The 12,774-nt window shown below is 40.5% G+C and overlaps 1 protein-coding gene across 3 annotated transcripts in view; it reads right to left on the bottom strand.

The window, feature by feature from the left end:
• The window catches only part of Pnpla8 (patatin like phospholipase domain containing 8), a 73,434-nt gene extending 60,912 nt beyond the window's left edge, over nucleotides 1–12,522 (bottom strand). For all 3 annotated transcript variants that reach the window (XM_059279322.1, XM_059279321.1, XM_059279323.1), the window contains exon 1: nucleotides 12,369–12,522. The gene's annotated coding sequence lies outside the window, so the exon portion shown is untranslated. The remainder of the gene's footprint in view (nucleotides 1–12,368) is intronic.
• Between the last annotated feature and the right edge of the window lie 252 nt (nucleotides 12,523–12,774).

Here is a 12,774-nt window from a genome sequence, read left to right as displayed (position 1 = left end):
ACTTTAGGATGAAAATCTTACTTTACAATACAAAAATCTTTCCTTAATGTTATGAGCCAAAGCAATCAATATACTAATTTATGAATTTGTTAAAGGAAAGTTAATTCCAAATTACACTTATGATGTAACCTAAGGACACATGTTCACACTGTGAAGCTATAAAATTCTTATCTGTTGCCGGGCGGTGGTGGCGCACGCCTTTAATCCCAGCACTCGGGAGGCAGAGCCAGGCGGATCTCTGTGAGTTCAAGGCCAGCCTGGGCTACCAAGTGAGTTCCAGGAAAGGCGCAAAGCTACACAGAGAAACCCTGTCTCAAAAAAAAAAAAAAAAAAAAAAAAAAAAAAAAAAAAAAAATTCTTATCTGTTGCAGGCCCCAGGTAAACTTCACTGTTACTTGGATTTTTTTTTTTTTTAAGTTCTTTTACAAATTTTCTTTCCTTGTTCTCAGAACAGTTTGAGTTACAGAATGTTACATTCCAGTGGGAGGACACATAAGGGAGACAAACACAGAAAGAGCCAAAAAATTTTCAATGTTAATCGTGTAACTGCAGAGTTCCATGCAAATGTATTTGACCCTTTGAATAACTGAGGGACCTAGCAAGTAGCTACTCTTTCCGGGAGGGACAGAATGAATAAAGTGGTGCAGCTTGGACTGGAGACTTGCTACTGTGACCAGTGATGGCAGGGTGGACCCAGAACATTGGTATCTTCATTAGAAAACCTGAGAACATTTATTTTCATATGCACAGACTTCCTGCCTTAATCAGAAAAGTTTCTCTTTGCAATGAACAACAGTCCAGAAAATGGTGCAGAGAACAGTGCCCAAGAACAGATGAACAAAGGTGCTGAGAATAAGTGGTGCTGAGTGCTTAGTCCTAAACAGGACATTTGTACTACCTACTCTTAGGCTCAGGGATCATCACAGAAAGAGAGCCAGAAAGAGTAAGAGCCAAAAGACAGGCAGAAGGACTGGGAAATGCTGTCTTCCAGACAGAGTACAGCCAAGAATCATGACTTCACAGCAGCTGTGGCTGCCTGCAATGGGCCTAGACAGCTGTGGAATAATCCTTGTGAACACTGTGAAAATCTGTTGCTCTCGTTATTAATAAAATGCTGGTTGGCCAATATCTAGGCAGGATTTTCGAGGCAGAGAGAATGCTGGGAAAAAGCAGTGCTGTGGGATGGTCTGTATGTCAAATGTGTTGCTGATTGGTCAATAAATAAATCACTGATTGGCCAGTGGCCAGGCAGGAAGTATAGGCGGGACTAACAGAGAGGAGAATTGAGAGAACAGGAAGCTGGGTGAGGGAGACACTGCCAGCCGCCACCATGACAAGCCACATGTGAAGATGCTGATAAGCCACGAGCCATGTGGCAAGGTATAGATTTATGGAAATGGATTAATTTAAGCTGTAAGGACAGTTAGCAAGAAGCCTGCCACGGCCATACAGTTTGTAACCAATATAAGTCTCTGTGTTTACTTGGTTGGGTCTGAGCGCCTGTGGGACTGGCGGGTGTCAGAGATTTGCCCTGACCGTGGGCCAGGCAGGAAAACTCTAGCTACAAAGCAGGGCAGAGTAAAAGGAGTCCTGGGAGAGAAGCAAGATGAATGTGCTGTGTTGAAAGAAGGTACCGCCACATGGCAGAGAGTAAATAAAAAAAAAAAAAAAAGGGTTAATTTAAAATGTAAGAGTTAGCTAGTAACAAGCATAAGCTATTGGCTGAACTTTCATAATTAATAAGAAGTCTCCCTGTCGTTTATTTGGGAGTGGCTGCTGAAACAGAGAAACTCTGCCTACACTATACAAGACTGCATTTATCAACAATCAATCAAAGATATTGGGGGCTCTACCTATCCCTGATGAACTACTGGCTGCCGACAGACTGAAGGGGAGCAGTCTTTAGCTTCGGTTGTGTACCCACTGAGGAGCCCATCAGGTTCCAAAGAATAGTTCTAAATCTATGAACTCAGTGGGCTTCAAAGACAGGAATGTGAGAAAGGGATTTGTGTGTATGGGTGGTATAATAAGAGTGGGAAGGAAGTTTAGAGAGAGTGGGTAGTTACAATAACCAAAATATACTTTATACACGAATGAAGTTGTCAAAAATAAAATAAAAGTTATTTAAAAAATACTCCGGGGGGCGGTGGTGGCGCACACCTTTAATCCCAGCACTCGGGACAAAGGGGCAGGCGGATCTCTGTGAGTTCAAGGCCAGCCTGGTCTACAGAGCGAGATTCAGGACAGGCACCAAAACTACACAGAGAAACCCTGTCTCGAAAAAAAAACCAAAGAAAAAAAAATACCCTGAATGTAAACTGTCTTAACTTTCGACTAAAAAAAAAGCCGGAACTGAAGTTCACATGACAAATGCTTGCCTAGCATGGATAAAGTCCTGGGTTCAATCCCTGGCACTGCAAACACTGGGAATGACAGTGCATACCTGTTACCCTAGTCCTCAGGAGGTAGAAGCATGAGGACTAGAAGTTTTAAGTCATCCTTAGCTACACAAGGAGTTCAGGACAGCCAGGGCTACAGGAGACACAGTTGTTAATAAAATATTTGTTCTCAACCTGTGGGTCATGATTCCCAAATCCATTGGGAATAAGATATGTATATTACAATTCATAACATTTGCAAATTATAGTTATGAAGTAGCCACAAAATAATTTTATGGTCTAGGGTCCACAACATGAGGAACTGCATTAAAGGGTCACAGCATTAGGAGGGCTGCAAATCACTGCTTTAAATCAAAGTAAAAATGAAAAACAAGATTCACCAATTTAAAAAAATTTGTTTTCTCTCTGCAATAAACTTTCTTCATTGTCAAGGGCAAACATGGATGGAAAGTGATATTCAAGCAAATGGTATCTGAAAGCAAGCAGGGGAAGCTGGTTCATAACTGACAAAGAAGGCTTGATGTCAAGTTAGTCTGAAAATACAAAGAAGGGACTCTATAAAAGGGTAATTCATTAATAGCATGCAATGAGTGTAATATACACACATCAATCTTGGTGCACCAGACTTCATAAAAATGGACGGACGCTAATGGTCATAAGCAGACAGGTTCTGAACAATAATGCAGATGACTTCAATATCCTACTCGGAATGTTTCAGAACTGACCCTCAAATTTACAGAGAAGCTTCAGATGAAAACTTGACCAAAGATCAAAAGGGCTTAACATACTCTGAGTATCTCACCCACAGCTCTGGAAAATGCATTCTTCTCAGCAACTCAAGAAACTTCCTTTAAAATATGCCCTATTTTAGGCCACAAAGCAAATCCTAACCAATTTTTAAAAATTCTTGTATCTTATCAGATCATAATGGAAGAAATCTAGAAATAAACAGCAAGAGTAACAAAAAATATGGGTATTAGAGCCGGGCGGTGGTGGCGCATGCCTTTAATCCCAGCACTCAGGAGGCAGAGGCAGGAGGACCTCTGTGAGTTCGAGGCCAGCCTGGGCTACAAGGAAAGGCGCAAAACTACACAGAGAAACCCTGTTTCGAAAAACCAAAAAAAAAAAAAATGGGTATTAGAAAATACACTTTTCAATTATTAATGGGTCCTCATAGTCAGTTCATAGAATCAAATGAAAATGATACCTCAACTGTAGCTAGAGTTTTCCTGCCTGGCCCACAGTCAGGACAAATCTCTCTCACCTGCCAGTCCCACAGCCGCTCAAACCCGACCAAGTAAACACAGAGACTTATATTGGTTACAAACTGTATGGCCGTGGCAGGCTTCTTGCTAACTGTGCTTACAGCTTAAATTAATTCATTTCCATAAACCTATCCCTTGCCACATGGCTCGTGGCTTACCAGGATCTTCACATGCAGCTTGTCATGGTGGCGGCTGGCAGTGTCTCTCTTACTCAGCCTTCCACTTCCCAGCTTTATTCTCCTCCTTGCCCCGCCTATACTTCCTGCCTAGCCAATGGCCAATCAGTGTTTTATTTATTGACTAATTAGCAACACATTTGCCATACAGAACTTCCCACAGCACTCAACTTATCATAACGTGTAGAAAACAGCATAGATAAGTTTAAAGAGTGAAGCACATAGCTATGAATATCCACATTTAGAAATCAGAGTAGTAACAAATACATAACTTGCTAATAAACTTCAAGATCTTAGAAAAACAAAAAGTCAAACTCAAAATTACTACCTTTCTCCTAGTACCTAGGGTTTCTTGTATGCTACCATATGTATGTACCAGTTCTGTACCACTGAGATATACGCCCAAGTCTCTTTTTTAATTCATTTTGATAGTGTCTCAATAAATTGAACAGAGTGACCTTGAATTCACTCTGTAGCCATGCTAGGCTTGTGCTTGTAATCTTACTCTCTCAGCTCAAACCTGCACCACTAGTCCTACCCAATCAGCAGCTGTTCTATTTACCAACAATGAACTTGCTAAGAAAAAAAATAGGAAATTAATTCCGTTCACAATAGACACCAACTCCAAAGAAAATACCTATAAGTAAACCAAAGCAGATAAGAGACCTCTACAGCAAAAAATATAAAATATTGAAGAAAAAGGAAATTAAAACACTGTAAGGTAGAAGGACCTCCCACAGTCATAAAGCAACACAATCAATATAATTAAATTGTCTTTATTACTAAAAGACATATACAGATTCAATGCATTCCCACCAAAATACCAATAATATTCTTTATGAAGTAGGAAAAAAAAATCCTAAACTTCAATATAGTCAAAGTAATCTTGAGCAAAAGCAGATGGACTCTAGAGCTGTAACAAAAACAAAGTATTAACATAAAAACAGACATGCCAATAAATGGAACAGAACAGAGTCAAGAAATAAACCCATGCACTGATTCGAGAAAGAGACCAAAAATACATGTTAAAGACAACCTCTGAAAAACAATGACAGCATGAGGTTTGCAGGCAAATGGATCTAGAAAATATCATCCTGAGTGAGGTAACCCAGACTCAGAAGGACAAACATGGTATGTACTCACTCATAAATGGATACTAGATATAAAGCAAAGGACAATCAGACTGCAACCCACAGATCCAGGGAAGCTACCTAGCATGGAGGATCCTAGGATGACTGTGGCTTATAATAAGTTTTGGTTTTGCCCAATCAATGGACAAGCTTTAGTGAAACATTTCACTATTAGGATAAGAATTTGTACCTTATCAAGCTGATGAAAGGAAATGCTGACTGTACTCTCAGGAGGGAAGGCTAAAATCTTTTTAGATTATGGATTAAACTATAGAAAAATGTCTGCCATACATCAAACAGTGATAAAGATGAGTAGGAATCTCACTTACACAACTTAGGTAAAACACAGCTCTCTGAACAGATGAAGTTAGGTTTCTTCTGTGTACCAGAATCTAATCAAATATATATGTATAATTCAGCTATTATTTGGCTTAAAAGGGCTTACTGGGAAATGTTATGATTTTTACTATTTTCTACAGAGAAAATATTTTCCATTTTCAAATAACCCTGGACTTCTGAATTATAACCTGTTCTTTGTTTGTTTTTGGGTTTTTGTTTGTTTGTTTGTTTGTTTGTTTTTTGGTTTTTCGAGACAGGGTTTCTCTGTGTAGCTTTGCACCTTTCCTGGAACTCACTTTGTAGACCAGGCTAGCCTCGAACTCAGAGAGATCCGCCTGCCTCTGCCTCCCGAGTGCTGGGATTAAAGGCGTTATAACCTGTTTTTATGTTTAAACTGTGTATTGTTTCGCCTGCAGTTGCACATAAAATGTTTTTACATTAGAAAAAGGACAAATATTATAGAATTGTATTACATGAAACATATAGAATATACAAATTCATAGAGACAGAAAGATTAGACATTATCTCAAGATGGAGAAGAAAGGAATATAGAGCAATGATTTCCTAAGTACAGAGTATCTGTTCTGTGTAATGAAAAAGCCCCACAAACGGATAGTAGTATCAGGACATAGTATCATGAATGTAATAAATCGTATCATAAATACAGTTATTGAATGAATACTGCAAATGTAATCAATGAATACCACAAATGTAATTAATATCATGAGTGTAATTAATGAATATCATGAATGTAATTAATATCTTGAATGTAATTCATACCACTGAATTATGAACTTAAAAATGGTTACAACTGCAAATATTATGTTCATTTAAAAATATAAGGTGGAATGTAATCACCATACATTATATGGTATGAAATTGTGTATGAAATTGAAGACAGTGATATTCTAAAATAGAAAGTGGTGATGGTGTCATGGGCCTATGAGGATGCTGGACTAAAGTCTATCTAATTGTACGAACAGGCAAATTGTATACTATGTGAATTATTTGTCAATAAAGATTTTGGGGGGGAGGCTGGAGAGATGGCTCAGAGGTTAAGAGCACTGGCTGTTCTTCCAGAGGTCCTGAGTTCAATTCCCAGCAAGCATATGGTGGCTTACAACCATCTGTAATGAGATCTGGTGCACTCTTCTGGCCTGCAGGGATACATGCAGATAGAACACTGTATACATAATAAATAAATAAATAAATTAGAAAAATTTTAATTTTTTAGAAGAAGGCACAAGATCTCATTATAGATGGTTGTGAGCCACCATATGAATTCAGAACCTTTGGAAAAATAAGCAGTGCTTTTAACCTCTGAGCCATCTCTATAGCCTTCAATAAAGATTTTATAAAATGTAAAAAAATAAAATAAAGACAACCTCGGTAGCAAATGTACTTGGAAAACTGGGTATGTGGGCCAATGAGATAGCTCAGTGGGTAAAGGCACTTGCCACCAACCATGATGACCCCTGGACTCACATAGTGAATGTGAAGAACAAACTCCAGCAAATTGTCCATTGAATAGCACATGTGCATCAACCTTCTCTTCTATCCTGTCTTATAATTTACAACAGCCAAGTTATAGAAATCAACTCAAGTACAATGTTGTATACAGACACACAATAGAGTCAATGTCACTTGATGGAAAACACATGGAACTGGTGATATCATATTAAACAATCCAGTGTCAGAAAAGTATCACAAGTTTTCTCTTATGGTGGAATCTGAGGGGTGAGAGTGACATGGCATAAAAGTAAAAGGTAAACTATTAGGGAAAAGAAAGGGGACCAGGACAAGGTGGGAGGAGAGAGGGTGGGGAGATCATATGACAAGAGCCATGGAGTGGGGTGATGAAAGGTTATACGCACGCATGAGAATGTCACAACAAAAATCATTACTTTACACAATTAATATGAACTAAAAAGAAAGGCTTGATTTTAATTGTAGAGGTTCAATGCTCATATACTGGTGAAATGATAGTACAAGGGAAAGGAGGAAGACAGGAGGATTACTATGTTATTGTAAGTTACTCATATTATCGATGAAGTACACACTGTTATTTCAAACTGCATTTAGATTAGTTTCATCTTATATTACAAACTCTAAGAGCAAGCACTAATTTTTTTTTTCTTAAGATATGGGTGAGGGTTAGTGGGATAGCTAAGTAGATAAAGGCACTTGCTGCCAAAGCCTGATGGCCTGGGTTTGACTGACTCCCAAAGTTGTCCTCTGACCGTCATGGGCCATTACATGCACACACACACACACACACACACACACACACACACACACACTAAACAAATATACTCTTTTAAAGCTATGACTAACATGCTAGGAAAGGAAAACAATGGAATCATCTGAAATGATTGGTTAAAACAATAAAAGTGCTAAGCATAGTGGCATATGCCTGTAATCTCAACACTCAAGAAGCTGGGGCAGGAAAACCACAAGTTTGAAACCAGCCAGGGTTATAGGGCAAGATGCTGTATAATGTGAACACACACACACACACACACACACACACACACGATTAAAATTGCAAATAAAAGGAAACTCACATGGAAAGACGAGGAGAGAATTCTAGATAATGTTAAAACACACACGCACGCATGCACGCACGCACTCACACACAAATAAATAAATAAGTAAATAAATAAACATGCAATAAAGCACAAAGAGTACCTTCCAAGAGTCAAGCAATGCAGTTTTATTCAGGATGTAGCTTATAAGGAAGAAGTACAAAGTTATACTGAGAAAATCAAAACAAGGACTGACTGAAGCTATGCAGAGGGGACGAAAGTCTGAACTAAATCCTTTCTACATTGTAGGTCTACATATTGTAACACACTCACTGTGCTGAGGAAGAATAGAAAGGACACAAGCCTGTCTGCCTTCCTGGCTCACTCTTCTGAGGTTCAGGGGACTTGCAGTGAATGTGATAAGTTCAGTTGGCATCTTCCACCACACAGAAATACCTGATAAAGTACATGTAGATAAGAAGTCATGCTGTGGGGCTGAGGACATAGTTCAGCTGGCAAAATACTTAACTTCCCTAGCATGCTGAAAGCCCTGGGTTCCAGCTACATGAACCTAGCATGAAAAAAAGCCATGCTTAAAACCAGTACAAGGTAACCTACAAGACCTGATGAGGTGCTATACAAATGAAAACTGGTCAGAGCTGGTTAATTACATGCAATTCCAGCAGAAACAACTAAAACACCAACGTAAAGTCACTTCCCAAATGTTGGGCAAGGGGCAACCACCAATGAACATTAACTCAGAAAGATTACAAAACATGCCATGGAATGAACTATCACCTAGAGAGAGGATCTGCACACACAGCCAGCAGGAAAATATGCAAGCAAGCTTTAGAAATAGGACTTAATTTAGAAATTAAGTAAGGCTAAATGTCCAGAGACAACAGGAAGAATAAAACTACTAGAGGAAAAAAAAAAGAGCAACCAGGAATAAAGAATAAAGAAGGAGACTAAAATGCTGTAAATGAATACTCCTAGCTACATACTAGCTCTCAAATATAACTATAACCTACTGATAAGGATTGGGAGAAGTTTGGGAATGATGATATTCTTTACAGTAAAAAAGTACAAATAAAAGCCTGATACAGAAAATTTAAGGGAAACACCTTGCGTAAGATAAAAAGGGGGCACATAACAGTAAGAAGATGACCTATTTATTCACCTTCAGACAGTTTTGTAGATCACCACAAACTACTAACAAACAGATACATATTAATTAGTTTGTGCTCACAATAGTGTCATGAATTAAAGCAGAAAGGGAAGGGCACAAAGAATACTAATTACATGGGACAGCCAGAAGAACTGATACTTTGGCATTTTTGTGGCTCTCTGAATGAAGTGAGGAAATGAATTCTTGTGAGAATCTTGATTAAAAAAAAAATTCTAGACAGAAGAAAAGCAAGCAACATTCTGGTGACAGAATGAGCTTTTTATATTGAAGGTGGTTGGAGGCATATTAAGATTCACAATGATCAATCCAAGACTGAGATAGAAGAGAGACCAATGCAGATCTAGACTATGATTATATATGCAGTCTGCGTTGCTTCTTTCCAAAAAGTCAGTCAGTCATCTGGGGCCAGCGATCTCTCTCAGTTGGTAAAAGTATTTGCCATGCAAACTAGAAGATCTGGGTTCAATATCTACAACTCATTGTAGAAAGATCCAATTTCTGAGACATCTGCACACCCACATTCACACACACACACACACACACACACACACACCATAAAGTGCTTTAAAAGTTTTGAAGATGTAATTATCTAAGAATACATATACCTATCAATTTTGTATCAATATATAGAATATAAAGCCCCCCAAATGGAAAGTATTACAGAAAGATGATTTTGTGAACAAAATGAGACACTAATTATACCTACCAGAAACCACAACTATCAATCAATAATTACTTAACACAGAAATGTGCAACAAGCTTCACTGCTACTGAACAAATGTCTGCACTAGAAAATGTTTCGAGAGGAAATTCAAGCACAACAAGACACAGCAAAAGTAGAGAGAAGAAAGAAAAAGTGAGGAGTGCTATAAACTGGGACAAGAGCAAGAAAGAACAGAGCTAGTTATCAACACAGTGAAGGTGTAAGCAGAAAGGGAGACAGTTCTATCTGGGGAAAGGAGTGAGGTTTTAACTAAAGACAGTAAGGGACTAAGGAAATGCTTCCAATTGTGGATGGAATAAATATACATATATAGCTGGGCGGTGGTGGCACACGCCTTTAATCCCAGCACTTGGGAGGCAGACAGATCTCTCTGAGTTCTAGGTCAGCCTAGTCTACAGAGTGAGTTCCAGGACAGGCAGAGTGGTTACACAGAAATCCTGTTTCAACCCCCGCCCCCCCCAAAAAACACCCACAAAAGATATACATATATAATAGTCACCTGATAATTGCAATGATGCAGCCAAAAAGGCAACAAGGGTCTGAATACAGTAACGCAGCAAGAATGCAGAAATGGGGGACACTGCGAGCCATTTTGAAGCGAGGAGAATAAAAAGATATATAAAGTAAAGATTGGGGCTGGAAAGGTGGCTCTGTGGTTAAGAGTGTGTGCTCTTCTTCCAGAGGACTGGATTTCCATTCTCAGAACCTACATCAGGCTGCTACAGTAGCTTCCAGCTCACAACTGTCTGCACGGCCCTAGAGATCCAACACTGTCTTTTAGCATCTGAAGACACTTGAACTCAAGTTTGCACTAGCAACAAACAGACACATACATATACACATAATTAAAGATAAATATTTTTTAGAAAGAAAAACAAGACTTGGTGACAGGCACCAGTGGGATAAAGAGAAGCTGTCAAGAGACTCCACATTTTCAAATCAGACACAGAGGAAAAAATGCCACGTTTGGATTTCAGAACTAAGTAATGATAGGGCACTGAAACAGAAATACACAGAGACTGCATTTATGTAGGAAATAATCAGCACAGTGACAACTGAACCGTAAGGTCACAAGGGTTTACCAAAGGATGGTCTGCAGTATTTGGATGAACAGGACCTCACCAAAGGTCCTGTTCTTTACTTTTGAAAAATGCTTAGCTACAAACACACCCTATATTTTTGACATTTCAGGATATCCATGGGCCTATTAGTACAACTTTGATTTCAAAAGTTAAACTCTTGGTTTGGGGAGAACAATGTGGATAGTGCTTTGAGTGGCATCCAAAGTTAGAAACAGGAAGAAAATGCCCTCAAGCAAACAGAAAGTATCCAAGGAAAGATGTCTATAAAATTCAGCAGTAACTTCTTAAAGCAATGGGTACTGAACAGAATACAATACATGCAATGTGGAGTAAAGAGTTGGAACTGAGATGAAACAAGAGTCTAGCTCTGACCTTTTCACAAAGGTATGTTCCCCAAATGAAGCAACAAATCCTGTCTTTGCTGGCTGAGGAAAACAACTCCAAGTACAGGCTGTTCTTGTATCAATTTTGCATATGAATACCTATTAATATAAATTAGTGAAACTGACCCTTTCTTTAATCCAACATCATTAACGAAGAGGGCCACTGCTAACAAGATTTTAAAATGAGATGTAGAAATAGAAAAACAAAATAAAAAATAGAAGGATTAGCAAAAACTTTGAAGCGATATCATTATACTGAAGGTAGAGCTAATATGCATACCCAATTTCACAAAAGAGCAACATGGGATTGGATACAATTAACTGCACCACGAAAACATAAGTTTCAGTTCAGTCTAATGTATTTTTATAAAAATCTTCACATTTTAACATTGTTTATATTTCGTTGTGATAATGCACCATCTTGACTGCCTAAAATATATTTCTTACACTCAGGAATTCTGCACCAGAATACAACTGTTCTTGGAAATAAAAATGGTATTTTTAAACGTATTCTATGATTGTCACTTATGTCAACATCTATCGCTGAGATATTCCTTGGAGTGTCACCACTTTTCTTTAAAATTATTACTGTACTGGGCGTGAAAACAGGTCCTGTCCACCCCCCAGCATCATGACAGAAATGACAGGGACAAGAGGACAGGAGGCACTGCAACCTGATGACTCAGACATGTTTCCTCATCTTTTAAAAAGGCACGCACATCAGATTCTACTTAAGCAACAGCGGTCTGGGATACGACCATAGCGAACGAAGAGGAAAAATAAATCGCCGAGGAGTGAAAAATATTCAGCTCCCCAAAAACACAAGGTGCACGCTGCCGGGTCAAGGACGAGATCTGGAACACAGAAACCGTCGAGAAGTCTGCAGTGAACTAACTGCCAGAGAACACCCTGTCCAGGACCCTGCACGCAACCCCGGCCGAGTAGCCGGGCGGGACCACCGGCGGGGGCGGGACGTACCCAACCCAAACACCCCGGCGACCCGGGCGGCCCCGCCCGCGGCACTGGGGCGACTGGGCCCAGCGCCGGCCGGGACGGGGGGCCCCCCGCGCCCGGCCAGCAACGCCCGCGGGAGAGCCCGGCGGAGCGTCGGCGCCGCGGAAGCCACCTGCCACCCCGCCGGCCCTCGGCCACTCACCGGGACACAGTCGGTCACGGGCGCCGCGGCCGCCACTCGTCTCCGGCCGACGCTGACGTCCGCGTCAGCTGGCCAAGCCTTCGCGCAGCTGCGGCGCCCGGAACCCAAACAGACGGCCGCCCGGCGAGCACCACCCACGCCCGCGCCCCGCCCTCCGCCTCGCCACGCCCCCAGCGGAAATGACGCAATCCCTGGGCCGGGTTGTCCGCCTCCTAGGCGTGCGCAGTAGGGCGTAGTTGTCGGAGGTAGGGGACAGCAGTCGCGTGTGCAGTTTAGCTGGGAGGGGCTCGGCGGCGAGGAGGGCCGACTCTGCTTCTATGGTCCGCTCTCGCGGTTGTGGGGAGGTCGATGGCTTTTAATCTCAGTGCAGGATCTCAGAGTTGAGTCCCTGATGGCCTGCTTGCTG

The sequence above is a fragment of the Peromyscus eremicus genome, chromosome 14 (assembly GCF_949786415.1).
Source record: "Peromyscus eremicus chromosome 14, PerEre_H2_v1, whole genome shotgun sequence".
NCBI lineage: Eukaryota > Metazoa > Chordata > Mammalia > Rodentia > Cricetidae > Peromyscus > Peromyscus eremicus.
This window is presented reverse-complemented; position numbering and strand designations above follow the sequence as displayed.